Source organism: Tenebrio molitor, chromosome 1, assembly GCF_963966145.1.
Source record: "Tenebrio molitor chromosome 1, icTenMoli1.1, whole genome shotgun sequence".
Taxonomy (NCBI): domain Eukaryota; kingdom Metazoa; phylum Arthropoda; class Insecta; order Coleoptera; family Tenebrionidae; genus Tenebrio; species Tenebrio molitor.
In genome coordinates, this window is record NC_091046.1 from 43020200 (window position 1) to 43041824 (window position 21625).

Below are 21625 nucleotides of genomic sequence, written 5' to 3' on the forward strand. Positions count from 1 at the left end.
CATAATTCAACAGGTAGTGGATTTTTGATTTTGAAACAGATTATATATACTTAATTTCATATAAATGTGCATCTAAGCAAGCCATGAAAATCTGATTTTCTGTTGGTATTAAAGCTAAAGCTAGTGACTTTGACTTTCAAAGTTGCTTGCTCTGTGGGAACCCGATTTGACTAATTTTTCAGTTTTTGTCCATTTTAACATTGCTGATTTCAAAAGCAATGTTACGTCTTTTTACTGATTAAATTAAAGTAATTCCTATTTGTTTTTGTCTTTGTATTTTTACCAAGTAAAGATTTATTGGACATGACCTTCATAAATGTGACTTTTGTAATGTAACTAAATTAAAGGTGCTTTTACAAATGCACAGCTCACTTGATGAACATTTATATGAAATCAATTATATACTATTAATTTTTACGTAACCTCAGTAAACATTATTGTTGTGTACAAAAAGGCATGGAGACGTTATATGGACACAAACATTATTTTCCAATTGCCCAAATTTACAAATTATTCTTAGGTATCTCTTATGTAGTTCTTATGACTTATGTCCATTGTGAATAAGCACTTCATTAAATTGCTCTAATTCATTTAGTTGCTGCATTGTACTTAAAGTGTTCGAAGCAATGAATGATTCAAAACATTTTTAGTTCAATGATTAAAAATGAAAACATAACCTAAATATATTTTGTAACTAGATTTTGATGTCGGTACACTCTAACGAAAATTTTTTATATCCAAATACAGTCAAAATAAGCATTTTATTTAAAATTTAATTTTGACAGTCCAGGAGTTTTTTGAATTTACTATAGGTGGCAAATTCCACAGTATTCCATGTAATAAACTATATTTCTTTGTAACCCCTTTAATAATTAAATTTTACAATATTTTTCACTTTTTTATACCGGGTGTCCGGATGACTGTAAAGGCTTGTGACTATTTTTGATAGACCGGTAACAACGAGCGTTCAAATAAATTTATGGTCAAGATGGTCGTGATCTTCTCTCTTTTTTCCCATCTTTTAATTGGCAACCTCATTGATAACACCTTCATTCGTTGTCATAAATGCCAAATTATGTTCTGTTCTTTTTAACTTTTTATATGACTTCCTTAATTCTTCCAACGGTTTCTGAAATTCGTATTGATGGTCGTCCACTTTTACTCTTTCGTCCTTGACGAAATATTTGACAGCTGATAAAGCTACGCCATACATTAACGGAAACAAAAGCAATCACAAAGTCACTTGACCACAATTTATTTTAACACACCTCACTTTTCAAATCAAGACAGCGGCGTTCTGGAACACAGAAGACGCTCCTTCAGTTTTGAAAATACACAAGGACTAGATGTGGAGAATATGACATTTGCTTCAACATTGTGAAAACTATACAATGTGATCAAAAAGAAAACAAATCAGAGCAGGCGTTGCAAATTATCGGCCATGTCGTAGCGGAGTTCTATGCAAGTAAGCGTTCAATGCATGGGCGTAGACAATGTGTGGTATCTAACGCTATTTTATAATAAATCATACGTCATGAATTTTAGACGTTTAGTTTCCTAAAAAGCTTTGGAAGTTTGCTTTTGTAAAATACTCTAGTCTAATTTAAAAGTAGACCAGGAAGTTCATTCCAAGGCGGTGCACTGTTTGTACAGGGAAAATATGTTTGTGGCTTTCATTAGAAGTTTATTAACTGTGGATTTTACCGAGACAGGCCTGCTTTTCCGCTTAAGTTGTTTGTGGATTTTACCGAGACAGGCCTGCTTTTCCGCTTAAGTTGTTGCTGCGCAATATTTGCTAATGAAAATTATGAACCACCCTCGTATCATAAATTAACAAAATTAAAATTTCTTGATATCTCTTCTCTTCTTAAACTTATCTCAAAGTATCTACGTGCACATTAATTAGTCCTCGGGAATGTTTTGCTTGCTTTTTCTCCTCTAGCAAAATCATCATACAACGACATTGGCAGATCTTTGTCAATCCTCAGCTTCATTATTGGATGACAATACAAATTCTACAGTCTGAAGCATGTGGTCCCAATTTTCCTAAATACGTTGTTCAACTACTAGCACTACTAGCAGATGTAGAGAACAAGACGCGGTAGTTTTAGCCAATTAGCATACAGTTGCTCATCAACTCCTTTGTAAGTTTTGATTGTTTTCGAAAGATATTCTATTAAACACCTACATCCAAGTTTCAGCGTGCGAAGTTTAGACATGGAATTATGTTCCTTGATTTCTGTTTACTCTGCAACAACAATTGTAACTAACCTGAAACTTGGTAGTAGTCCAAGTGAGACATCCAACACCCCTCGTATCCTGCATCTCCATAAAATCAGTTCGAACACTCAATTTTGCAAGATCGGTCATGAGAGATCTCGCCCCACATTGGTGCACGTTTGCTTTGCGACTGATTAAAAATGTGATTCGCAAAAGCGATTGGAACTTTGAACCGTACAATGCAATTTTCAACTTTCAATGAAGCGCTTGTCGGTTAGACGAGAAACGACAATGGGCGTCGTCCCCAGATTAGCATTGCAAAATTCACTTTGTAGACGTCTGCCTTACATTGTATTATAAGCCAATGAATTTCTACCAGGTCTCTTGCTTTTGTCACGGTATTATTGTGATAATCTAGCGAGATTTTAGCAGATGCTTCAAGTACACGTTCGCTCGCGACAAAAGAGTGGCACCGCCAAAAACCTGGCCCGTTCTGGGGACGGCGTCGGGCGGAATGAGTAATTGCACTGTCAAGACAATAACATAAACAACAAGGAACGGAGGAGAGTTGTGGGGGCGGCGGGGGCACACGGGAGAGGAAGCGGCGACGAATTAGTGAAAAAATTGAAAGTTGAACGCACGTCAGGACGAGATGTCCGCGTCAGGACGAGTTTTGCGGCATAATGAGGATTCGCATCGATCAAGGATTAAAAACTTGTGTCAGTAATCAATCACGTGGGGGTGGCGGGGTACGTAATGGTATTTCCATCAGTTATTTTTGAAAGATGAAGTATATATAAACAAGGGTTGTTCGCGACGAGAGGACTGCCGATTGCAGGATTAGCGACGTTATTTATTTAGTTATCCATTACTGGACGAAACAAGGCGACTCTCGTTTATTATGCAAATGGATTTGTTCTCGATAATCGCGTTATCACCTCACACCTGACACCTAAACGAGGGCTGTTTCCATCATAAACTCGCTTATCAAATATGGTAAACTCGCCCTTTGCCGTGTTGTCGGGGCCATTTGAATACGCTTTCCTAAAGACTTTTAAATAAATTTGTATGCATAATTTATATCATCGGATGGCATGTCGTCTTGCATATTTACACCGGATTTTGAGATCAAACCCTTTTTTTCCCGGTTCGAGGGTGCTTACGCGGCACAACAGATATGAATATTTAAAAGAAATTATTCTCAACTACATACACAAGCAGCGCCGGATTATGGAGATTCGCCTATAAAAGAACAAAGTGTTGCAGCCATTCGCTTTCATTATGCAAGGACGGGAATAAAGCACCGGAGAGGGCAGCTTTTACGTCGTTTTAGGCAAATTTTACTCGCATAATGACGGCGCGTAATGCTCGCTGTGAATCGCGTCACGTCGATGAGTTTCCATTTGAAACAGAAAGTTTCTTTATCAAAAACAGACGTTCATTTTCGTTGCGGCGAATCGAACTCGGACCAATCTCCAGCTGCCGGAATCGATTGTTGATCCCGAATGGCCGGATTCGAGATTTAGTTTCCTGAAAAGCTCGCTTTGTAAAATACTCTAATCTAAAAGTAGACCAGGAAGTTCATTCCAAGACGGTGCACTGTTTGCACAGGAAAAATATGTTTGTGGCTTATATTAGAAGTTTATTAACTGCGGATTTTACCGAGACAGCTTTGCTATTTCGCTTGAATTGTTGTTCCGCAACATTTGCCAATACCAACATGAAATAAAAATAACACAATTACTACATACAGGGTGACGTTGAAGGCAGATATTTCAACATGTGATAGTACCCCACAAACAGGTAACGATTGAGCCAATAATGCGTTGTGCAAGTCTTGATAGTTTTCGAGAAAAAGGGGCTAAAAATAAAAAAAAAAAAGTTTGGGAGCCACTGAATTTTATGGAAAAAATGGGTAAAAAAAATCATAGTAGACTTTTTTGTCATTTAAGTACTTCAAAGTCACTTTGACAAGAACATCAATCTTAACCTCAATCAGAAATCGTTTTCACTAACCTTGAGAAAACCGATATGGTTTTGATCTATGGGGAACCCGTGGACATTCAGAGCTAGCAGGGCAAATCTACGGTAAAAGGTTTTCTCAAAGCTCCCAATGCCCGAACCTTTGTTAACGTTGTGCAGCATCTTCGCAATTTCGGGCGTTTCGAAATGAATAAGCGTGATCTTGGCCGTCAACGAGAAGATCGCATTTTAGTTGCAACAGAAGAAATTCGTTACGAAATCCAAGAGCGTCACTTCCAGCAGTCATTTTCAATTAACGTGTGGGTTAGGATTACTCGAGGAAATTCCTCTAGCAATTCGACGAGAAATGTGGTACCTTCACGATGATGCACCACCTAATTACGTTCAAAACGGCGCTCAGGAAATTCGTGAAAACGGAGATCATTCTGAATCGAGTTCGGCTTTCTTGGATACGTCTATGAAGCTTGCATTGCAAACAATGGCAGGCATTTCGAGCAACTTCTTTGATGTTTCATTTTATGGTTGTACTTACAATTACTGTCTTTTTACTCGTACTTTGTTGTTTAAGCCTGTCTTGTTTTATGAATAAGTTGCGGGCATTATTTTATCATCACTTGCATATTTTTACCAATGGTGTGAGGACATTTCATGTGCTGGAGGACTAAGAACTGTTGTTGTCTTGGTGAAATTTTTAGCAAAGAGTTGTAGCTTTGCTCTGGTAGCATTGGAAAACATTTCTCAACACGTTGGGGTTACTTCTGCACAAGGAGAGTCGTTGAAATGTTTTTTTCTTTAGGGTTCTTGGACATTTAAGTATGTCTGGTTGAAATAACAAATTGTCGATTAAATAATTCATTATAAATTTCTAAGCGACGGAAGCTTGTTATGCAAACAAACAACGCAAATGAAGAATACAAGAAATATACCTACCTACGCAAAGGATTTATTTATTTTTTATTAATATCAAGTGATTATTAAATGTTGTGATGTCTTTTCATATGTTGGCAAATGTTGATAATTCTGATGACAATTCGCTGTTTGACAGAAGACATTTGAGTGCTTACGCGTTTATTTTAGAAAATTGATAATAAATGTTAAAATGACTTTTGCGCAGGCCACTGTCTTGGTCAAAGCAATAATTCTAAAGTCCAAAATAGTCACAATCTATTACAGTCGCCTGGCATAACAATGAAATACGATAGACACCTACATTAATAGTTATTTAATAAACTAGTTTGTTAATGAAGGCGATTAATAATCGAAACTGTTTAAAGCACGAACGAGTCTCGCGAGTGGTGGCTTTAATAGTTGGGATTATTAATCGCCCATTAACAAAAGAGTTGATTACAAAATTTTTTCGTTGACCGCAAACTTTTTTTTTGTGACAAATTTTGAAATTAAAGCCAAATCAAAACCAATTTCATCTTTTTCCATAAAGATGAGACCTTATAAATACCTTCATTCTTTTTTTGTTCTCAGGGTAGGGCATTTTTAAATTTTTCAACACTTTCTATTCACTTTTCCATAAAGAGTGTCAGAAGACGTCAACTCCATTCACATTCAATTTCACGTAAAAACCATGGTTGCTACGGAAACCTAGTTACCTTTGAAAAATATGACATGCGAATTATAACCAAAAATGTCGGTTTTTGAAAAAGTGAATTTGTAATTGTGCAGTTATGGACCTATAAAATATAGAAAACCCTGCTGCACTACCTGCTGCAGTGTTGGTAAGTGCAAACAATGCATGTTCGAGGTTGTTTATACATCAAAATTTAATCAAAACGTCAAAATCGCAAAAATCGTTGATTAATGAAAAATAGTGTATTAATGGGGTCCATTAATACACTATAATTTAGACAAAAGAATTCATTAATATTGAAATTAACAAGCGGTCAACGGAAAAACAATTTAAATTCAAAATTAAATTTATTAATTTTCGTTAAGCTGGTAATGTTGACATCACAAAACATCTGACAGCTGTCACCAGTGTCACCGGACGTGTTTCGTAACGTGAAGAAGTAGGGTTAAGTGGGTGAATTTTAGTTTACAATTATTAATAATTAATGTCATTTGTAGAAAAAAATACGTAGAACACTGGAGCAAAATGTATATTTACGATCTCGCAACACTAATTATCGCCCGAGGCGAAATCATCCAGCTAACTTTATCGCTCCAGAGTAGACAAACATTTTACTCCCTTGTCGCACGAATAACTATTTTTTGCTCTTATTAAATAATACACTCATTATGCATGCTTTTACCGTTAAATAATGCATTACCCCGCGGGTTGTGACCAATGGAAAATTGCTTTTCCAAATTATCGCATACGCTATAAAGTTGCTAATTGTCAGTTCCAGGCTGTTTACAGAACCTTTTTTTTGACTGGGTAGGTAAATAAATCTGGTAGCTTCAGTAATATTTTTGTTGGGATTTAAGTTTTCATTATTAGACAAGGATGCCATTTCCTTTTCGCTAATTTAAATAAAGTTTGTAATCGTAATCAAATGCGAGAACTGAACACGTGATCAGATTGAACCAATCGAAGTAGGGGTAGCCATCACTTCTCGTTCGTTGAATAATACATATGTATTAGGTATTCTTATTTAAATAGGTGTTGGTTTATGGATAAATAAAAGAATTGTTTTATTTTTAGCATTAATTATTTTAAAATACAGTAATAAAAAGAGATATCAACAAAATTAATACTAAAATATAAATATTCTTGTATATAAATTATTATTAATGCTTCGTCGAATTCTGGCAGTTATAAAAGGCGTTCAAAAAATTGTGGTCAAGTGCTACGTGATGGTTTTTACTTTAAATTAATTATTAATTTACAATAACATTATGGTCAAAGTGAGGTTATGTATCTGACGGAAATATCAAAGCATATCAATAGGTACAAAAAAGAGTTGGCTGAGATCTGTTTGGCCATATTTTTTTTAAACATTCTTCTGGCAATGCTCGTAATTTAAAAATGTTTTCTTTTTTATCTTTTATCTTGATTTATTCCTTGTTCTATTTGTTGATTTAGGTTCTAATTTATTGCTGAATTATTATTATGCATTATTATTATTAGGTATTCTTTTCATTAAGCCCGTGTAGCATCGAATGAACATTCAGTTCAAATAAAAACAATTCATAAACTGAAAAAAACAGTTAAACCTAAAAGTCATTAAACCCTATTATTATTCTTCGGTTTTGGGCTTTACACTGTCTGCAGATGTTTAACGAACAAAAACACCCGTTTCTTCTATACCCTTATTAATCTGAAAATCCAAATGACCTCAGTTATTTTTGCCGTTAAAATTTCACGTTTCAGCGTTATCAGTGATCTGTGTTATACTTTTTTATCTTATGGTAAAATATGCATGTGTTATGCTTAGATATTTGTTGTGACAATAAAGTGGTCGAGTATGCAGCTACTTAGGATTCCCCATTCGCCGACCACATCAGAGGTGAACACGTTTTGCAGTTGATTTCTTAAAATCGATTAAAAACAAGTCTGCAGGCCAATGTATAAATAGTCCAAGCATTGACAAGAATTTCCAATCATCCTTTGACTATCAACATGAAAGTATTTGTACTGCTGTGCCTTCTGGCTTTTGCTGTTTCGGCTGTTCTGGGCCGTAAGTCATTCGAAATGCGTAAAAATTTAATCTGAAAACAATTTATTATTTCAGAACGTTGCGGTCCTGGTGAAGAGTACTCGACTTGCGGGAATCGATGCCGTCAAACTTGTGGCTCCCAGGTTTGTCCGACAGTCTGCCAGACTGGCTGTTTCTGCAGGTCTGGCCTTTTCAAGAACAGGGCCGGACGTTGTGTTCCACCAAACCAGTGTTAGAACTTCAATATTCCAGGCGTGAAGGATGACAAGATCTTCGATTGGCTTTACTGTATCACATAAAAATTAAACTTTTAGTGATTTGGTTTGTTTTTTTATTCTTAAGTGTTTCTGCGAGGGTTTTATCTTAAAAAACAAAATGGTAAGATTTATTAATTGGAAGCAATACCTTTAATAACCCGTTCACTTAAGGTAATAATTTTGTTTTGGTGAAAAAATGTAACAGCGTTAGAAAATGAATTGGCTAGGAACGATATGCTAGTTTTTGTGAATGCTTCAGTTCGTTGATGGAAAATACAAATATGGATGTAAATCAGCGAACTAGAATTAATGGATGGATTTTATGCGAACGCAAAAAACTCTATCAGCTGAAAAAATCCAGTCTGTTTTTTTTTGTATGTGAAAGTCAACAAGTAAAAATATCAAATTGGTAATTAAACCAACGCAAAGTTGTTAATTTGATAAGTTTGGTCTAAAATAACTGATTTATATTGTTGACGTGGCATGGATAAATCGCCAAAATCGTTAATTCCACAACACAGTCTGCTAAATGGAGAATCGGAGCTCAATTTGTTTCAATCTGGGTAAGTTGCGAGGACGGACAAGCTAGAATAGAACTAAGCGCCCTAATTTGGACTAAAAATGAGCCATTCAAAGAATTTTATTCCAATTTATTTCAATTTGAAGCAATTACAAAGCCAATAACGCTAGGATGGACAGCAAATCGATCGATTTGTCGGGTCGGGCCAAATAATGTAAAAGGGGAGCTTTCCAATTCGTATAAACAAAAAAAAAAAAGAAACATAATAAACCTTTTATTTTTTCGCAAGATATAAAATTCTTCGTGACATGCGTATTTGGGTAGACAGAATGTAAACAAAAAAATAAGTTATTTATTAAAATTTAACATAAAATAACATTTTTAATTTACAATGCGAAAATTTCCGATAATAATGCGGAATCTGGAAAAGTGCCCCGAATGCTTGCAGCGTTTCCACGTTGAATGGCAAGGGAAATCCTCTCAAAGGCTGTACAATTTAGTTTTACATTGATTAGAGAAATACTATGAAGTGACGGCGGCATTTTGTCGGTGGCCACCCACCTAACTGTTAACCGCGGTAAGCGTTGCTTAACTCCTGTGATGAATAATAATTACTCTGTATATTTCCTAATTAAATGACGAATCAGTCTAATTAAATGAAGAACGAAATCAAATTATCTAATGAGAGGGTTCGAGGAAAAAATCTTTCTCTTTGTTACACCCTACAGGTAACTAGATTACTTTTTATTTTGATCAAATAATGATCAATTGATCAATACCAACATAAAAATTTGTTTTACAATTTCTCCTCCGTCAGTCACGAAGTGCATTCTAGGTGTCAAAAAATATTTCGTTTTTATAAATTGGACTTCTGAGACTATTTTCGTCATAGGAGATCACCCACATCTGTCTTGTAACATGTTCCTAATTACAAAGGTAAAAAACGGAACATTTAAAATAATCTTATTACAAACATCACTAATTACATTTTTTTCAATTGAAAAATTTAAACAAATGTGAAAATATTCTCATTGTAATGATACGAGTATTGCTCCATCTTGTTCAAGCCAAATTCGTCATGGTTAAGTTCTTTGCGACCAATCCTGCAGCCAAAGATTAGTGAAGACTTAAATCAGAACCGTAAAAAAAGTTGTTGTACATTAATAAGAATAAATAAAAACATGAAGAAATATTCTCGCAGCGTATATGACCGTAAAATTAAATGTTCATCATGAAGACAATATGTCTAGAATGAAAGGCGGGGTAAATTCGATGGCCTGTCTTTTCCACAACCTTGTTCCTCCAAGGTTATACCTAAGTTCCTGTGCAAATATAGTGATCAACAGTGATGATGGCTGAAGACAAAAACAACTAGGTCTAGATTTATATAATTATATGCAGCTGATTTCAGGTTTAATTACAGGTTAGGCGCTAGTTGTCAAATATTCACATTATTTGAAGCCCCTTGTTTTTAGGCAACCAAATAATCACATCAATTTGTCTTACCGGGAAATAATAATTGTTTCTTAAATCATAATAGGCTGTGCTTTATGGTGTACGCATCCAAAATTTGACATTTGACAGCTCAGACTTGTCACTTTATAGTTTTCATGGTTTATTATTTTTCAAAGTGTTAAATAAGGTGTTCTGAGATTGTAAGGTAAGAAAAACATTTTTTACACTAATTATTGCAATTACTGTAGTAAGTTGCAAACATTTAAATAATGTATTACTTCACCAACAATGAAAATGTTTCCTGAAGCATGGTGCATTTATTGTTAATATTTTACCATTGAAATGAAAACATTCAATAATGATGAATGGATTTATTCAATGTTAGTCTGCAGGAATGAATACCTCACATGTTCTAATTGAACCATATTGGAGATGTAATAAACAGATTCGATCAGGTTGGAAGTGTAAATAAAGGAAAACCAACTGAAAGGTTTCCAGAATCTGAATCTGAGGAAGCTGTTGTGGGTTAGAGAAATGATTAAAGCCCAACCCACAAGCATTTTGCAACGTTTGGATATTCGACAGAGTAGTGCTTTTGATTTTATCATTTTTCAATAAAATTTTAATCAAGCGAAGTTAATTAGGCGAAATTTGTGGTGATTTGATTTTAATTATTTGTTAACATTATCGTAAAATCCCACGTGTACCTCTAGTAGTACAGTACTCCATGTATCGTAGGTGGCAAATTTCGCAGCCACCTACGATGAAAAAACATTTACAATAACCCCTGTGTACCCCTGAAACTTGGCGGCAAATTTCCACCCCTACCATGTCGTCAGAAATATTTGTAATAACCCTGCATAATACGTCCACATTGAAAAAATATTTCACGAATGTATTAAGTTATTTTGCTATTCATATGACAAAAATATTCGGTTAGGCCCAGACAGGAATGTAATCCAATCAAAATCTCTTTTTCTACTCGGTGACACTTCACGCCGATGAAATATAAGATCGCTTTGAAAATTTGCATTCCACAGGGAGAATCTCCGTGATAAATTAAGTCCCACCACTCCACTTAAGTCCGCGTTCGCCCTAGAATAATCCAGTCCAATTCGTAATAGGCAAAACTGCGGCTCAACTCCACTTTGGAGGCAAAACGAAGAAGTTGTATCGTTTCATCGTGATTCATTAGCGTCGGTGAAACTTGTCGCAGCGCCTCCAGCACTGCCGATACACTCCCGTAATAAAGAGATCGTTGTCGCGATGATGTTTAATAACATGACATTTCCATTATTAAGTGGAGAACGCAGTAGGAGACAAAAATAATAGGATGTACAGAGATGAAATTATTGGACGTGGAGGCGACTAATTAAAAGTCTTAAAGCGATCGCTTTAATAGGAGTCATCTTGCAGTGATGTTTTTGCAAAAGGGGCCATTCTGGCTCGGAGTAATTACATCGGCGATCAATTTATTTTAATATCGGCAAACTATAAATAACTCGTACCTAACGAAGACGGAATTAAACCGGCCGGAATGGATTTTCTTAAAAAAAGGCGCAACCGACTCGGCCATAACATAAATTTATCGGGTTGACTTCATCGCCTTCCCATCTGATACGTTCAGGTTTTATAGAGAAGGTCCATAAAGAATGAGATGTCCGAAGAAAATACACGCGTGGAGTGAAATGTTCAAAGAGGGTCGCACAACAGAATGGAGACGCAGATTTATTACGAATTTTATAAAAACAGAATCATCGCGAGATGGCCGCAGTGCTGCTGGCGCTGCAAGCAAACAAATCTTATTACTATTAGATGTTTATTCCTCTCGTGTACTCCAATGCGGCCCGCACGAAATAAATTCAAATTCGCCGAATATAAATAACAGTTTATGCGGTTGCTGCCTTGTTCAGTAATATTTATTTATCATTCATACGTTGAGAATATGATTTTGGCTTATGAGAGAAATCGCTTTCCTAAAGATTCGCAACTAAAAATAGACCTTAATTAAATACAACAAAAAATCTACAAGCAGAATATTGTGTGCGGTTCAAGTTTTCGGTGTGGGATTACGCTGGTAAAATGTGAAGTCGGGGGCGGTGATCTTGAATAAAAAATAAATTGCTTTGGTTAAAAATAACGTTTATGGTGGTCTACGTTCTAAGCAGGATGGTTTACAAAGGGTTGACAATCCTTAAGCAAACGTGCAGCATGACGAGAGGGTTATCACAGGCGCAGTTACGCGTTTCAGCAATCGCATGTAAAAACAAACAAACGGAAAAATGTAACGACTTGTTAACTTTATCTTGCAAATAATGCTTACCTGCATCAAGTGAGAGAGTTGTGTACAGAGTAAAAATAAAATAGGAAGAGAGTCATGCGTAATAAAATTGTTTGTAGAGTAACTGTGACGAGATCTCTGCAGAATGATAAAGTAGGTATGGAAAAATAAATATTTTTTGTTGCCTAGGGATATAATAAAAAGCTCGAATGGTTTGGAAGTTGCGCAATTTTATTTCGATAATAAAAAAGGACAAGAAGATGTACTAGAGATTAATAATAAATTTGTAAATTACATAAATTTTTCGGTACAAGGCGATTCACACGAATAATAATGAGCCCGACGGAATTGAAAATGCAACCCACAATACATTTGGAACGTTAAGTTCGATTTCGACGCCGTAAATATTTACGTTTACCTTCCAAATGTATTGTGGGTTGCATTTTCAATTCCGTCGGACTCATTATTACTCTTGAATCACATTATACACGTATATACAAAATTAAAACAATTTTTTTCTATAAAACATCTTTTGGTACTTGTTTTCGTTTTTATACTAATTCCTTTTCATGTTCATTTTTCAAACAAATACCAGGTTAATTATTTTTGCAGGCATTTTAAAACTTCTTCTTCAAGAAGAAGAAGATTTGGGTGAAATAAATGAAACAATTTATCTTTTCATCTTCCATTTGCATATTCTTTCTGAACGTGTAAAATTGAATTTGTGGAATTATTTTGCTACCTTTTTCAGTTTTCGAAATACACGCGAAAAACGAAACAAATCTTTCTGATTGTGGCAGAAAGGACTTCTACTTTCAATACTGTCTTTATCCCTTGAATTAACACTTTTCTTTGGATTTGTAATCTTGGAGCAATCGTGCATATTCTTTTCAAAATGTTTCTAACCTCCAAATTGACACGACTCACGTTGGTTTGCAATTCGATATTGACGCAACGAGCCTTACAAATATGCTGCGAATTCCTTACGGTTTATCTAAATAGAACGACACCATTAGCAAATTAAAAAAAAAGTTCGAACTAAGTTATTAAATAATATCAAATAAAATCTAAACAACTCTCAACTAACATTAAGACATGCTTTATAAATCCAAAGACGGCTTTGATGTTTCTTCAGACATTCTGTACCTAGGTAATTTACCTATTTATGTATAGAAGTGTATATGGTTGGATTTTCTCATGGGCGATGATGAATATCGGTCCCCAGTAGGCGCTACAAACCGACCGGAAAACATCGTCATTGCTTACGTTAGTGTCGTTTCTCTCTCGTCTATTTGCATGTAAAGTAGTCGACGTTTCCAGTCATTTACAGATTTTTCACAGGTTTATCGCTCCTCCTTCGCGTAGATACTTCCAAGGTCACAGCCCATGAGAGAATCCAAGACCTTCTACCTACACTTTTAGAAAATCACAAGAAAGTAACTTCCTTTTGTAACATCAAATATTACACAATGACAACTCAAATGGAAATGCAACGATATTTCTGTAAAATTCATATTTAATAAATTACTAATAAACGCGAAATCCATATTTTTCAGTCCTCTGACTTCAAATGAGGTTCCCGGTCTACTTTTAGATTACTTACAGTATTTTACTGCAGAAAGCTTCCAGAGCTTTCATGTAACTAAAGCTTGGAACCGAAATTGTATCCGCGTTCTACATAACAAAAATGAATGTTTGTTGTAAATTGAGATTCACTTATTTTGTTGATTACATGTTTGTAAAAACTGTCATCAGCTAGCTTTTGATCAAATATCAAAGTAAATATACAAAACATTTTGTTAATTAAATTAAATTAAATTAAAATTATTTAAATATACCGCCCCAGAAAATATTATGGAACGAGTGAAAGGATATGAGAATGTTGTAATCAATGTAATCAAAGAGGAAAATGTAATGTTCTATAAAAATATATGTGATTCGTCTCGGTTTTAGTTATTGTTTTTGGAATAAATATTTTAACTTCATCGTACACTCACCGGCACAAAAAACGACTCATTATGATTTCTTTAATAAATGATCTTGAAATTATATTTGTGCTTATTTTTCTTTATTATAGTTAAATTGGGATATTTTCAACGATCGTGAGTGCTATGGTCACCATGGCAACCAAATTGTTTTGTTTAAATAAATTATTAGAAAATTTGCGTTACTTCCACGTTGTGTTTTTGTTGGTTGATTTACGTGTTAAAAGATTTAATGTGACAATACGAGATACTAATTCAAAATGCTGTTCAAATTTTGGCAATTTTTCATAACATAAAATTTTTTTTGAAAAATTACTTTTTTTTTTCATTAAAATTTTATTTGCTGTGTTTAATGTTTTGTTTGTCGGATATTCTTTGGCAAAGAATAACTTAAATAACACTTATCAATACAACATGATATCCAAAAATTTTTCTAAGACAATGAATTACTTAATTATATTAATAAAATTCAAAGTGAGTCGTTTTTTGTGCCGGTCAGTGTATTAATGGTTTGTTTAATAACCGGAGTGGTCACCTCAAAAAATGTCCAATTAATATTTTCTGTTGAATCAAAACAAATCGAAACAAATCTTGTGTTTTTTGCCCAAACTGGCAATTTCCGTAATACATTCGATGTTTTCACCGTTCTTGGGGTTTGGTTTAATTAAAAGAAACCAAGCAAAAATCCTTTTAAAGACACATTTTCCGTCTAAAATACCGATCTGAATTCCAGAGTTCCTTCAATACTTTTTTAAATCTCCTGCTTAACACAAGTTTATTTTGTTTTGCTTGTTCCCGATAAACGTCAGCCGATAACAGCTGAAGCGGAAAAGCAACGACATTTCGGTAAACTACAGTGCTAATAAATTCCCTAATGTGGGCGAAATACATAATCTTCCCCAATAAACAGTTCATTGACTTGAAATAAGCTCACTGGTCTACTTTCGGATCACAATATTTTACAAGCGAGCTTCCGAAGCTTTTTACCAAACTAAATCTCGGATCCGAGCATGTATAAATGTGCTATGACTCTCAGAAATTGTGTCTGAGCTCGATTCAACGCTGCCATAACACATAACAAAGCCGACAGTCTGGGTTCCACGACCCTGATTTATTTTTAACAGAATTTAAAAAACCGCAAAACCAACTCATCTGCATTTCCGTTTACGATTTTGAAAACAAACCAAATAGTGTCGTAATAAATGGATGGAAATGTCCCGTTTGTTTAACAAATTGGATTGATCTGTGGATTATATCAAACAACACGGTCGAAATATTCAGATGCAGTTATTTTATGTGTTTGGACGTTGGCAAGAGGATTTACGAGAATTTAGAATGAATGCATCACATTATGATGGAAAATGTTCGCAGTGTCTCAGGATAGCAACGATGCGAGTACTTAATACATCTTGCAAAAGTTCATAAACGAGCTTAGTAAAGCTCAAGAGAAGAAACTCGGATTTACCTAACTCGAGTGTACTTATTAGATTATTAATTTTCCGGCTGGAGACATAAGGTCCCCGGGACTATCTTTTTTTAATTAAATCCCTGGACGGGGACAAGACAAGCACAACTTTCTTCGTGCAAAATTACTTTATTGTTGAGAAGTCAATGAAAAATCTTGCAAAAAATTTAGAATACTTCGCGTGCTGTGAAAAAATTCATCTTGTGCCGAAGTTTTCCATTTGATTTGGAATTATTCAAAAGAATTATAATGAAATGTCGACGTTGTACGGACGAGTTTTGTCGGAGAGAAACACGAAATGTAATTGCAACGAATATGGTGGATGCTCCGGGCGAGTTGCAACTACATTGCAGTTCCTATTTTAGTTACGTGTGCTTACTTCATTGTAATACAATTTCTGGGCCAGTAGGTGTAATCAAGCTGACAAGTAACAATTTAATAATAACAAAGCAAAAGCTTGCGCGAATTCTCCATAAACAAATTTATTTTGGCAGTTTTCTGAAAACTCATTCCTCATGTAAGTTTTATCTGAAACATGTTTATAAAATACATTCACGTTGTTTTGGCATAGTAGGAGGCCATGGAAATTTTGCATTTAATTTTGTAGTAAAGCTGTCTGTTAAATTAGGTTAGGTTTTTCTAAGTTTGAGGTTTTAAATAGCGACAATGTCTAGTTTGTTGTCAGTTTTACTAGTTTGCAATTGAAGAATACTCAGACATCGCGGGAAATTTAGCAAAATGTTATGTTCATTTTGATAGGTCCGGATGTCAGGTACAAACAGTGTGTCCAACGTTAAAAAAGTAAATCATGGCCGCCCATTATGGCAAAAAAACGTGAACGGTGTTTCTAAAATAAGGAGAACTACACAAATGGCAAGTAGGTTGTCAATTTACAATAATTATCTTTACTGGGTTTATAAATAATTGTTATTGTTATTCAGTGATTGTGAAAGAGATTTGTCACAGAGTAGCAACATTTTTGTGATAAACGAATAAATAAACTCTTATAATATTAACAATAATATGGGATGATATTAAATCTTCTTCTTTGAGTTAACATTATAATTTAGGTTGTTCTAACTTCCCACAGTGGTGTAGTTAAACCAAATAAATTTCAATTTAAATTGCAACTCTAATAAAATCAAAACTGTGAGAGTGTTGAGCTGCGTGAAGCAGTAAGCTTTGTAATGTTCATAATGTTTGTAATGTCTTGTTTAAATTATTTATTACCTAATGTACATGTTTGGCCGTAACTCATCGTGACACGTGCATATTTTTGTGGCAACGAAACAATCAAAATTTTATCGTCAATAAAAAAAACATATTAAACTTTCTAATCAAAAATTTCAGTTGAAATTCTGCATTCTGCCTACAGCCCTGTGTAATTAAATCGTAATTACATTGTACATGTGGTGAAGGCGCCGGGTGTAATCGCATTCTAACTTCACATTTTTAATTACGTATTTAATGCGTTAAAATACTTTTTTTTAATTCACTCATTTTGGCGAGCTTGGCAAAAGATACATTATAATTTCGTTTGTGTTTCACGAAACACATATCCTGCTTGTTACGGTTGTAATTGGTTTTTCAACAGATTCGCATAAAGACTCTTTTAAATTACAAATTAAAACAAGGTTGCAAATTCCGAAAAATAACATAAAAAACTCGTTTTATAAGGGTATTGGTGCACTCGTCCCATACAAAACTCCCCTACGGGTCGTTTTCTACACTTGGGACTCGTGCGCCAAATCAACCCTTATAAAACTCGTTCTTTAATATATTATTTCAATAACGCTGGTGCCTGTTTGACCGAGTTTCGGCAAAATTTTCCAAATTTAAATTGAAACAGGTATATGCAACCAAAAATACTTCCATGCATTCCAGAGTATCTGTTGACATATGCCTAAAATATCAAAGGCTTCTGTGATCTAAATAATCGCACAGTATAATGTCATTCCGAAAAATGGTGGAGGCGCCGGGATACTTCTCATAAATAAAATAAATAAAATATTTCTATAATTTTTTAAGTTAGATCAAAGCTAATCGCTGTGTTTCCAAGATACGTTTGTGATGGAGCGAATACCAAACGCCACACAATTTGATCTCTAGCATTAAAAAAAAAAAAGGCGGTTACCCCAGTTTGTTTTCCGAATTAAAAATGAGAATTCTTCTGTTATGGTGTGAGCTGGATAAAATTTATAAACTGTGTATTGTGGGTTTAATTGTGACAAATCGAATACGGCAAACGGGCACTATCGTTGGCGTGAGTAAAATAAACAGAAATTTATGTGGTGTAAAAATGATGGATGTATCAGGAAATTCTTTCTATAGGTGGCAGCCTCTCTGTCATTGATTGAGGCGAATTTAATCTCAGAAACGTATTTTTTAAATTTAATTGTAACAAATCAAAAACAAAACACTGATGTGACATGAGTAACGGAGAAAGAAACAAATATAAAAAGTAAATGCGAAAGAACAGCATTGGCAGTAAAAAGAAAAAAAAAAGTTTTTATAGTCTTGGAAAACGTCTTTCTTAATTGGGAGACAAAGAAGATTAACACAAACACTACTGAAGATGTGTTTCTCCTTCACGGCATTGTAAGTACTTTTGTTTTGCCCTAGATGAAAATCAAAGAGCTATTTGAAATCATCCAAGAAAGTTAGAAAAACTGGACAGTGTTTGTAGAAGCAGATCTTCTGTAATAATTGAGAAAGCAAAAGAAGAAGAAGATGTAAACGTTCTCTGTGCTGGAGACTTAAAGAAGTCATTCCTTAAATTCCCAAAACATCCGAAAAAGGAGAATAACGAAAAGATTAATTTCAATGATGGGTTTTGCTGTAGAAAAAGCTGAGTTTGAACGAATCAATCCTTCACAATGCAGCCATAATTTAACGTCGACCTTTCTTGTTCAGATAAATCTCCTGACAATTTGTTTGCAAAATATTTTCCATCATTCTAAACGCTCTTAGCGGAAACTATATTGAAAAATAAATAATAAATCAAAATCAAAAGAATTCCTTTTAGTACCCTAATGCTCTAATTTTTGTTGAATTATCTTTTATAGCCTGTTATTGGTTAATTTTTGTTTGCTTAGACGGGTTTAATTCCTCACAATAATTGCATAACAATAATAAATTTTGTTAAAAAATAATTAAGAAAATCAACTAATCAAGAAATTCCTGAGTGATATGTGTTTAATAATTTTTTACATTTGGAATTTTTCATTTTATGTAACTTTTTACGTTAAAGTATTTCAATAAAATAAATTTCTTCCTCAAGTGGTCGAAAATCGTGTCCTTGTGTATCTCTATAGAAACCGTTGAATTGGCTTTTTTTTGTAACCGGACTTGAAACACTTCAAATTCTAGTTAAAATGTCCACAGGCGACCCGATCGAGTCAAAGTGTAAGACCATTTGAAGCATTTCTCGAGATTTATTTGTCAATAATTACACGAGATATGTAAAAATTATCCTTATTAAAAAAAAGCCTCTAAAAACGCGAAATAACGAAATTATTATTCAATATTTAACCGGAGCTACTGTGGTGTAACACGAGTCGCCCATGTGCACGAATGACAGATGTCAAAATCAAAAATAGCAAGATGGCCGTTCAACGTTAAAAGGTAAACTTTAGACTTTAGTAGACTTTATTAATATTATTGAACCTTCAAGTACTGATAATATTGCAAAAAGAAAACTAGGAATTACTGGTGTCTTAAAATTAGACTGTAACTGCAGCAAAAGAAAATAAATGAGTTTATGTCCGATTTTTTTTTTTGTGATCCGCTTGAAAGTAAAATAGTATAAAATATATCATTTAAAGTAAAAGGTCTTTTTGTGCTTCGCCCAGTTGCCGACTTTATATCGGTTTTCAATCTCTGGGCTTAGCACAAAAAGGCTCACTTCTACTCTTAATGGTATAATCTACTATTTATGAACTAACTTTAGGATTAATGAATTATTATTTTCAGTATGACTGCTTTGTTAGATACTCTTTGGGAAAATTTAAATCCTCGTAGATCATATTTTACATGAGACCAACACCTCCAAATGTCTGAACAAATCCGCATATTAATCTACAATCATCTAAAAAATTATTCTTTTCCGTATAACAACGACATTTCTTCGGAAAAGTGACGGTTATTGCATGAAGAAAATTTAACTTGATACACCTTACTATCCATAAATTCGGTGTGGATTGTATAGATATGAATAAAAATGGCTGTTGAAAGATCGTGAATACAGCAACGTGACATAGAGCGAAGACAAAAACTCCTATTTGTGATGAAGAGGGTACGAAGTGCGAGAGCTGTGAGGCTTAAGGTCAGAAAAAGAAATAATTTGTCGAATCGGCGTCAGACTACGACGCAAATCACCATATTGGAACATCATCAAACAAACGATAATTACTGCAAGGAGAAAAAATTGTGCGACAATTGATAATTGGGACGCAATTCCCAATCGTCTTGCATGAAAGATTTAAACGAGTCAAAGCAAAACGTTCGGTTTAACAAAAAGACAAAGCTTTCGGGCGACGAAAAGGTGCCGCTCGTTGCACAAAGAAAACATCCGAAAAAAGGCGTCGCAGATACTTAATTTGGCAGGGAAAGTTTCCTCGCCAACTTAAGCACAAGTGTAACCCTTTGGGCGTAAATTGCGCCCGTTAAGATATAATTTAGTGGGGTTGCAGTTGACGTAAACACACCCGTAAAGCGCTTAGCGTCATAACAATACACCGCTGTAAAAACAGGGTGGAAAGATCCCCTTTTATTTGGGAGTTTACACTTGTATCGGGTCCATCACGCATCATCCAACATCGCTCGTGCGACTTCATTTTTAGGTCAAGTGATTCGGCGAAGAATGAAACAGAACTGCTCCGTTTTTATCGACAGCGACTAATTCCAAAACGGGGGTCACACCCCATTAGCGCGGTTGGCTCGAGGGGCAGATATTAATTTTAAATAAAGCCTTTCCGCTCTTTTCGAGGGCTTTTAGGGCTGTCGCGGTCGCCGAGACGGATTCATTAATCATGCGGTGCAGTTCGCGAACCGAATCCACCCCGAGGACGCCGCCCCGGTGAGGCGCGCAAATTTCGAAGAGTCGCCTCCTGTTTATTTTTTTCGGCCGAACAAATTGGTGCGCTAACGAGCGACGGATTTTTCTCGCACTCGGTTTGTTTATTGGCGTGTTTAAGTAATTTGCGGCCGACCACGAGCGGGCTTTATCAAAAATAGAACGTCAATTGGCGATAAAGTAAAAATGTGGAGAGCGGAGCTAATCGATTGTCGATAACTCTCGGGGGCAGTTTTCTAAACACGCCGTGTTGTTATCCTCTGTATAGATTTATCGGCCCCGACTAATTTATTTGCCAGTGCGTATTTAAAATATTTCGGGGCGGAAATAATGACGCTTCGTTTTTCATTTTGATTGATTATGGCTACATGCAAGATCAATTGTGAAGATGCAAATTTTTGTGTCGGAGACGCCATAAAATACACTTTATCATTATGGTAGCATTAATAAATCTTACTTCCATTATCGCGTCGCCATCGTAATATGTCGCGGGAAATAAAGTGCGATATTAATTTGAATAAAAACAGAGATTTTAAGCGAATTTAGGAGATTTCCGAGACGTGTCTTATTGATTTGTCATTCCGGTAAAACTGAAGTGCTTTTTGTTCGCTCTTGTGTTCAACCTGATTCTGATCACCAAAGAGTGAACAAATAAAAAAACACGAAGATTTTACACTTTTAACTTCGTTTATTTTAAATTTCTCTTCTTCTCTTTCGCTGTTGATTAATAGTTATTTGTATATCAAGGCCGCGAAATCATTCTTTAACGTACGG

General features: G+C 34.9%; 1 protein-coding gene and 1 long non-coding RNA gene across 6 annotated transcripts in view; both read left to right on the forward strand.

The window, feature by feature from the left end:
* The window catches only part of LOC138133353 (uncharacterized), a 175259-nt gene that overhangs the window by 24945 nt on the left and 128689 nt on the right, over positions 1-21625 (forward strand). The window lies entirely within an intron of this gene.
* Positions 7500-8136, forward strand: LOC138137684 (uncharacterized). The gene is made up of 2 exons (XR_011161828.1): positions 7500-7835; positions 7890-8136. It is a non-coding gene; the product is annotated as an uncharacterized lncRNA (long non-coding RNA).